The sequence below is a fragment of the Echiichthys vipera genome, assembly GCF_963691815.1.
Source record: "Echiichthys vipera genome assembly, chromosome: Y".
Taxonomy (NCBI): domain Eukaryota; kingdom Metazoa; phylum Chordata; class Actinopteri; order Perciformes; family Trachinidae; genus Echiichthys; species Echiichthys vipera.
The window spans coordinates 6,623,153-6,632,300 of record NC_139849.1 but is presented as its reverse complement, the minus strand read 5'-3'; positions in this window follow the sequence as shown (position 1 = coordinate 6,632,300).

Genomic DNA, 9,148 nt, shown 5'->3' with positions numbered 1-9,148 from the left:
TCGCAGTACCTGTCCAATACTCAGCTGGCCTTCATTTCAGGTTTCGCTTTGCCAATAATGGCTCAATCTTTTTAGGGGATCTTGATTCCTCAATGTGTAGCAAGGGGATTATTCCTGGTGCGTTCAGTAATACCAAAAATTCTTCAACTTTCTCATCTTCATCACATGGCTTGCTTTCAAATTTCACATACGAACCTTTCTTTGAACATAGTTGTCCTGCTGGCTACAATTGCATCCCAGTGAGTTCACCTTGGATTCCTTTACCTAGTGGTACCTTTCCAGTTCAGGGCGGATGGTGGCTATGTGGCCTCAGCCCTCCCTCCTGACTGGGGTGGTGTTTGCGCTATGGCTTATATCTCTGACCATACTATGATCATCTATGCAGATAACACCACCCGTGGCACATTGCATACTGGGCGTCGCAAACGTGACGCTTCCCTTGGTGACTTTGCTCCCCATGACACAATATGGGGATCAGATGTTCCTCACGAATTTAAACATTGGAGTGCCAGTAACAAAGAGCTACTGGCTTTGTTCCCGTGGGTAGGAACAGCTAAGAATATTTTGCGGCTGGAAACAATCGACTACAGACTTAAATCCTTTGTCAATATTTCCAAATTGGCTTTGGAAGGTATCAGAAAAGAATTGACGGCCCTGAGATTGATGACCCTCCAAAATCGTATGGCCCTAGACCTACTAACCGCACCCCAGGGAGGTATGTGTGCAATGGTAGGCGAATACTGTTGCACATACATTCCTGATAATGATGCTGACGGACATGTCGTCAACTCCGCGTGGCGGAATATTTCACAACTTCAGGAGGCCATGTCAAAAGATGGCACTCCCACACCTGATTGGCTAACGACTTTGCAGGGCTCCTGGAAGGGATTCCTAATTCAGGCAGGAATCATACTTTTGGTATTTTTCATCTTCGTGTCCTGCATCATTCCACTGCTTAAGAACGCTGTAAATACGCTTGTAATAACTCAGCTCATTCATTGTCAGCCCCGTCTCACGATTGAATCATATAAGGAACCGTGTCCTACTCTTTCTGACCGAGTTGCTGTGAGCACTGACTCAGGTGCCTCTAGCTCTGACGATAACACCGCTTTTTAAGTAGTAGTAATCAACCCCCATTTCATTCTGTGATGCTTTGCTATACTCAGAGACTATCCTCACAAAAACATGTGCCATCCACTCTGTGATGTTTCTGCCTATGTTAATCTTTATGATGGCTGGTCATAAACCAGTGCGGATTGTTCAGTCTTGATGCTTGATTAACTGGGATACTTGTTTTATATTGAGTTGATCCTAGGGGATCAAAAGGGGGGAATGTAATGTTAAAATTATTACTAGATGTGATGCTTGTTGCAAGGTAAAAATAACTAATAACCATGTTTGCTTAAAACTATGTCTGTGTAACATCCTGTGGAACAAATGTGCATGTAGCATGACCTTTTGACTTGTACTTATGAAACTGTGACTTTATGAACTCTTTTTGCACTTCTCCAATACCAGGCACATCTTCCGAGAAAGCATATTCAGAGGCGGCCTGTTCAGAGGCAAAGCAGCGGGTGTGGGAGAAGTTCGAAGAAGTCATGGAGAAGGACTTTCGGGCCGCACCAAGGTGCTTCTGGAAAACCATTCAACACCTCAGGAGGGGGAAACGGGGAACTGTCCAAGCTGTTTACAGTTAGGACAAGACGCTGGTGACCTCAGCTGATGAGGTAATCGGGCGGTGAAAGGAGCACTTTGCGGAACTCCTTAATGCGACTAACACGCCTCTTTTGTAGAGGCAGAGCGGGAGGCTGAAGGGGAATCATTGTCAATATCTCTGGCGGAAGTCACTGAGGTAGTCAAACAACTCCACAGTAGCAAAGCCCCAGGTATTAATGAGATTCGTCCTGAAATGCTGAAAGCTTTGGTTTGGGCGGGGCTGTCTTGGTTGACACGTCTCTTTAACATTGCGTGGAAGTCTGGGACAGTACCAAGGGAGTGGCAGACCGGGGTGGTGGTTCCCCTATTTAAAAAGGTGGACCAGAGGGTGTGTGCCAATTACAAGGGTATCACACTACTCAGCCTCCCTGGTAAAGTCTACTCCAAGGTGCTGAAAGGCAGGGTTCATCCTACCTCAGATTGAAGAGGAACAATACGGATCCCGTTTTGGACGTGGAACAATGGACCAGCTCTTCCCTCTCGCAAGGATCCTGGAGGGGGCCTGGGAGTATGCCCATCCAGTCTGCATGTGCTTTGTGGATCTGGAGAAGGCATATGACCGGGTCCCCCGGGAGATACTTTGGGAGGTGCTGCGGGAGTATGGGGTGAGGGGGTCACTTCTGTGGGCCATCCAATCTCTGTACACCCAAAGCGAGAGCTGCGTCCGGATCCTCTGCAGTAAGTCGGATTTGTTCCTGGTGGGGGTTGGCATCCGTCAGGGGTGCGCTTTGTCACCAATCCTGTCCGTGATTATGGACAGAATATCAAGGAGGAGGTGAGGATGGACTCAATGATGGAGGTGTAGAAGTGCACCATCATTGCCTTTGGCAGGTTGAATTTCATCCTCTGCTCAGCAGTACATCTGCTGTGCTTTTTTTTTAATGCAGCTCATGTTCTGCTTCCACTTGAGGTCCTGGCTGATGACTGTACCCAGGACGCGAAAGGACTCCACAATGTCCACCGGGGAGTCACACAGGGGGATGGAGAAGGGTGGGGCTGTTTTCCTTCTGAAGTCCCCAACCATATACACTTTCTTTAGAGCATTGAGAGCCAAGTAACTTTGACCGCACCAAGTCACAGGTGGTCAATCTCCCACCTGTAGGCAGTCCCATCTCCATCAGAGATCAGTCCAATGAGGGTGGTGTCATCCGCAAACTTAAGGAGCTTGGCAGACTGGTGACTGGAGGTGCAGCTACTAGTGTAGAGGGAAAATAGAAGTGAAGAAAGTATACAGCCTTGAGGGGAACCGGTGCTGCTGGTCAGGCAGCTGGAGACGTGCTTTCCCTGCTTCACATGCTGCATCCTGTCAGACAGGAAGTCAGCGATCCACCTGCAAGTGGAGTCGGACACGCACAGCTGGGAGAACTTGTCCTTGTCCTGTAGCAGGGTCGGGATGATGGTGTTAAAGGCGGAGCTGAAGTCCACAAGAAGGATCCTGCCTAGGTTCCTGCTGAGTCCAGGTGCAGGAAGATGAAGTGAAGGGCAATGTTTACGGCATCGTCCACAGACCTGTTGGCTCTGTAGGGGGACTGCAGGAGGTCCAGGAGTGGGTCTGTGATGGATCTGTAGTCATTGAGTTCTGTGGGCCTTGTGTTTTTGGGGACGGGGATGATGGTGGAAGATTTGAAGCAGGCTGGTATGTGACAGCTGATCAGCACAGTGCTTCAGGGTGGAGAGGGAGACAGAGTCTGGTCTGTTTGCTTTTCGAGGATTCTGCCTCCAAAAGAGTCTTTTGACATCTCAATGTGGGGGGGTCTCAGAGGTGGGCAGTTGAGGAAACGCCTGGGCTCCTGCTAAGGTGGGGGAGCTGGGGATGGTGATCAGGGGCTGATGGCAGTAGCAGTAGCCTCCCTGCAGGCCTGTATACACACAGTACAAAAAACATAATAGGCCAAATAAATATACAGCAACACAAATGTCTCTGCCATTGCAGGTCCAATTTAACTTAAATTTTCTGGCTGCATTTAACTGAAATAATTTAAGACATACTGGGCTCTGACCAGCTGACCCCTGTCGTCATCTGGGAAGATGGCAGCATTGTTCCAGTCCACATGTGATGGCAGTCTGGGGGCCCTCTCCCTCAGACAGACCACATTGTGGAGGACAGCACAGGCCACAGTGATGTCACAGGCCCTGTCTGGGCCGACCCTTAAGTGGTAGAGGCATTGAAATCATGGCTTCAGGAGGCCAAAGGTAATTTCTATCCAGCCCTTGTCCTGGCATGGCCATGATTATACACCTGCTGTGCTTCCTGAGGGTCTGTATAAGGTGTGAGGAGAACAGGCTCACCCTCTGTCCCCCAGCAATATCCCAGAGACTTTACCTGTGAATACAAAATGTCATCATCACAACCAAACGGAGTGAAATTCTTGGCACAGCCGTGATGTTAAAAGTGGTTATGTATAGAGGTTCATAGGTCTGAAAGACTAGCCAGACTTTGCCACAACATTGCTGATGAGATAGTCTGCATTGCAGACCATCTGAAATTATAATATGTAGCTTATTAAACCAATCAATGCAGATCACAAGCAATGTAAAGTGGTCATTGATTGACAATATCAAAAAGTCATGTTCACCTGAACATTTATGCTGTGAAAGGATTCACAAAATACCCCTCGTGGGCACCCCAGGGATCCCCTCGAACACAGGCCTGCCTTTATTTTATATTCTAGAACTTTGTCCTCTGGGGCGAGGTCAGCTGGTGGTGACCCACCACCCATGGCATTCTTTTAAGTTTTTTTTTTTTTTCGTGCTAACACAGTACAGATAATGTGCGAGCAAATGGATGGTAAATGGACTTGTACTTATATAGCGCCTTTCTAGTCATCTGACTACTCAAGGCGCTTCACAGTGTTTGTCACATTCACCCATTCACACAGACATTCACACTGATGGCAGTGGACATCTACATACCATCTAATCTGATCTAACCATTCACACCACATTCACACACCCATGCGCAGCACGGGGAGCAATTTGGGGTTCAGTGTCTTGCTCAAGGACACTTCGACATGTGGACCGGGGGGAGATGGGGATCGAACCACCAATCTCTCGATCAGAGGACGACCCACTCTGCCACCAAGCCACAGCCGCCCCGAGCAGGCACCTTCTGGGTGCAATGTACGCATGTATTCAATCTTGACTTGCTGCCATGTCCCTTTTGGCCCAGACATATTAACTATATATATATATATATATATATATATATATATATATATATATATATATATATATATATATATATATATATATTAGGGATGTCCAATAATAACGGCCCACCGATATTATCGGCCTATATTGAGTTAAAAATGTAATATCGGGAATTATCGGTATCGGGTTTTTACAACCGATGTTAGTTCTATAGGCTTCAGCATTTCCGAGTCTACATGAATGCAACATGGGACGTTTACAGGCGCGTGCTTGATGACGTATAACGACAACAACACGCTAGACTCGTAGGTTGCTAACCGTGGCTAACAAGCTTGCTCGCCCGGTGCATGAGATGTCCGTGGTTTGAAAGTATTTCCAAGTGTCACCTACTAACAGTGAATTTGCGATTTGCAATGACTGCAAGGCGTTAGTTATGAGAGGAGGAAACAAGGCGTCTTCCTTTAATACAACAAATTTGATTACCCACCTCAAGAAGATTCATGCGGAGTTATACGCTACATCTGCGCAGCAAAGTGATGAAAAGAAGCAACAGCCGACACCGAGAAACAAACTTTTTCTATCGTTCAAGATGCCGGATTCACCAAACTTGTGGAGTTCCTCGAGCCACGTTATGTCATGCCCAGTCGCAAGTATTTCTCAGACCAGTGCTTACCCGAATTGTACAGCATTGTTTACAGTCACGTCGAGAAGCTAATTTCTGGTGCTGTATCCATTAGATCCAATACAGGTTAGCATGTTGAGCTTGACTACTGATTTATTGATTGTATTATTTGCCAAGTTCCGGCCGGTTACTCAGTCTGAAAAAAGAGGACTATGTTTGTTTACTACTCTGGACTGAAGATATGCATCTTCCTTGTTTTGACAATGTCTGTAGTGTTGTTTGAGGCAAAATATTCTCTCTAAAAACACAAAAAAATAAATGAATGGCACCTTTTTGGCACTTTTTTCAATAACTTATTTTGTACAGACTGTGTTTACATTTGAAAAGCCATGTTGCATTTATGTATGCATCCAGTGGGGCATCACAATAAAATTAGGCATAATGTGTTAATTCCATAATAGGTGATATGTGATGAATTTTGGTGTAAAAAGGCTGCATATATGCTTATGTCTAAGTGCCCATGTTATTTATTTCTTATACCCAGATATTTTTATTTCTATTTTATCTTAGTTTTATTCTATTGTATTGTATCATATTCAGTTTTACCAGATTGCTGCAACAAAATAATTTCACTTTGGAGAAGAATAAAGTAATAATCTATCCATCTATATGCACACACACGCACACACATAAATTATATAAACTCAACAAAAATATAAACGCAACACTTTTGTTTTTGCTCCCATTTTTCATGAGATGGACTTAAAGATCTAAAATTCATACCAGATACACAATATTACAATTTCTCTCAAACATTGTTCACAAATCTGTCTAAATGTGTGATAGTGAGCACTTCTGCTTTGCTGAGATAATCCATCCCACCTCACTGGTGTGCCACATCCAGATGCTGATCTGACATCATGATTAGTGCACAGGTGTGCCTTAGACTGTCCACAATAAAAGGCCACCCTGAAATGTACAGTACATTTTTTTGCTTTATTGGGGGTCTGGGGTCTCAGAACCAGTCAGTATCTGGTGTGACCACCATTTGCCTCATGCAGTGCAACACATGTCCTTCGCATAGAGTTTATCAGATTGTCAATTGTGGCCTGTGGAATATTGGTCCACTCCTCTTCAATGGCTGTGCGAAGTTGCTGGATATTAGTGGGAACTGGTACATGCTGTCGTATACGCCGGTCAAGAGCATCCCAAACATGCTCAATGGGTGACATGTCCGGTGAGTATGCTGGCCATGCAAGAACTGGGATATTTTCAGCTTCCAAGAATTGTGTACAGATCCTTGCAACATGGGGCCGTGCATTATCTTGCTGAAACATGAGGTGATGTTCATGGATGTATGGCACAACAATGGGCCTCAGGATCTCATCACAGTATCTCTGTGCATTCAGAATGCCATCAATAAAATGCACCTGTGTTCTTCATCCATAACAGATGCCTGCCCATACCATAACCCCACCACCACCACGGGCCACTCGATCCACAACATTGACATCAGCAAAGCGCTCACCCACACGACGCCACACAAGCTGTCTGCCATCTGCCCTGAACAATGTAAACCGAGATTCATCCGTGAAGAGAACACCTCTCCAACGTGCCAGACCCCATCGAATGTGAGCATTTGCCCACTCAAGTCTGTTACGGCGACAAGCTGGAGTCAGGTCAAGACCCCGATGAGGACGACAAGCATGCAGTTGAGCTTCCCTGAGACGGTTTCTGACAGTTTGTGCAGAAATTGTTTGGTTATGCAAACCAATTGTTTCAGCAGCTGTCTCAGTGGCTTGTCTCAGACGATCTTGGAGGTGAACCTGCTGGATGTGGAGGTCCTGGGCTGGTGTGGTTACACATGGTCTGCGGTTGTGAGGCCGGTTGGATGTACTGCCATATTCTCTGAAACGCCTTTGGAGACGGCTTATGGTGGAGAAATGAACATTCAATGCACGAGCAACAGATCTGGTTGACATTCCTGCTGTTAGCATGCCAATTGCACGCTCCCTCAATGTTTGTGGCATCTGTGGCATTTTGCTGTGAGACAAAACTGCACATTTCAGGGTGGGCTTTTATTGTGGACAGTCTAAGGCACACCTGTGCACTAATCATGATCTCAGATCAGCATCTGGATGTGGCACACCTGTGAGGTGGGATGGATTATCTCAGCAAAGCAGAAGTGCTCACTATCACACATTTAGACAGATTTGTGAACAATGTTTGAGAGAAATTGTAATATTGTGTATCTGGTATGAATTTTAGATCTTTAAGTCCATCTCATGAAAAATGGGAGCAAAAACAAAAGTGTTGCGTTTATATTTTCGTTGAGTGTATATACATAGACACATACATACATGATTTGGCGCTATACAAATAAAACAGAATTGAGCATATACACACACACAGAGACACACAGACAAAACAGCAGAGTGGCATGGAGCATGAGGAGAAAACATGGAATTACATTTACATTATTTCACTCACATCTGCAGAAGCTTCATAACTGGAGTAAAACTATGTTTTGGGAGATGTAGTAAAAAGTTAACTCAAAGGCTGGAGCAGTGACAAGCAGCATGCAACTTTCATGCTTTTTCTTTTACGACCTCATAGGCCTCCATTAAGATATCTTGTGCTGTTGGGGAGAAATAAGCTGCTCTCTAGATTCAGTGGCTCCACTTTCCACATAAACAATATCAACCAAACCTACACAACTTTGGATAAAGACTGAAATAAAACAACTGAGAAGAAATTGCAGAGAGAAAATGGAGGCAGGCAAAGTTAAGTTCATCATGACATATTCCGGGACAAACTCAAAATCTACAATAAAGCAGTAAAACAGGCAAGATCTTCCAATTTTTCACAACTCAAATATAAATAAATACAGCTACTCCACAATTGCTCGTTTAACTAATAGCGATTTTAAGAAACCCTCCATAGTTCCAACAAACCATCTATTTGAGGACTTTGCAGACCACTTCAGAGGCAAGTCATTGGTAATAGGTCAACTCTTTTAGAACAAACCAATGTTGCTCTTAACAGACGTGAATCATTACTTATCCGAGGAAACAATGGCGCATTTTGTCCTGGTTGACGCAGAAACAATCTTAAAGGTTTTACTATTCACTTATTTTTGTTTTGCTGTCAGTTATTCATATTAACATTCATTTATGTGGTTTTAGGTTTCTCGTCTTTTAGTACCTTCTTCAATTTTTGGCATAGTTAAGTTTATGCCATGAACTGATCAGTAAACAGCCGGTGTGACACTGCAGGACAGACGGTGCAGTGTGACCGATCACCTTCAACTCCCCATAACATACACAACATGGTGCCCTTTCGTAAATCACAAAACGAAACAGCAGCATGCCTGCAACTAGATTTTGAATGATTAAACTACCACTATACTCCAGATAAATTGATAAATCTGTGCACCCATGAAGTATATATAAATATTGAAAATTTTAAAAATCCATTCCATGCTGCAGCCTGAGTCCTCGAGTCCTCGGTGGAGACTGAAGCAATTTTGCTTGAGAAAAAAAAATTATACAACAAAGTTTCTGATTAATTATAACATTAATCTGGAATATAAAGTAGAATAAAGGCCTTGAAACCAGATTTTAACTCAGAGCTCTGGCAACAAGTGCAGCTGGAGCACTA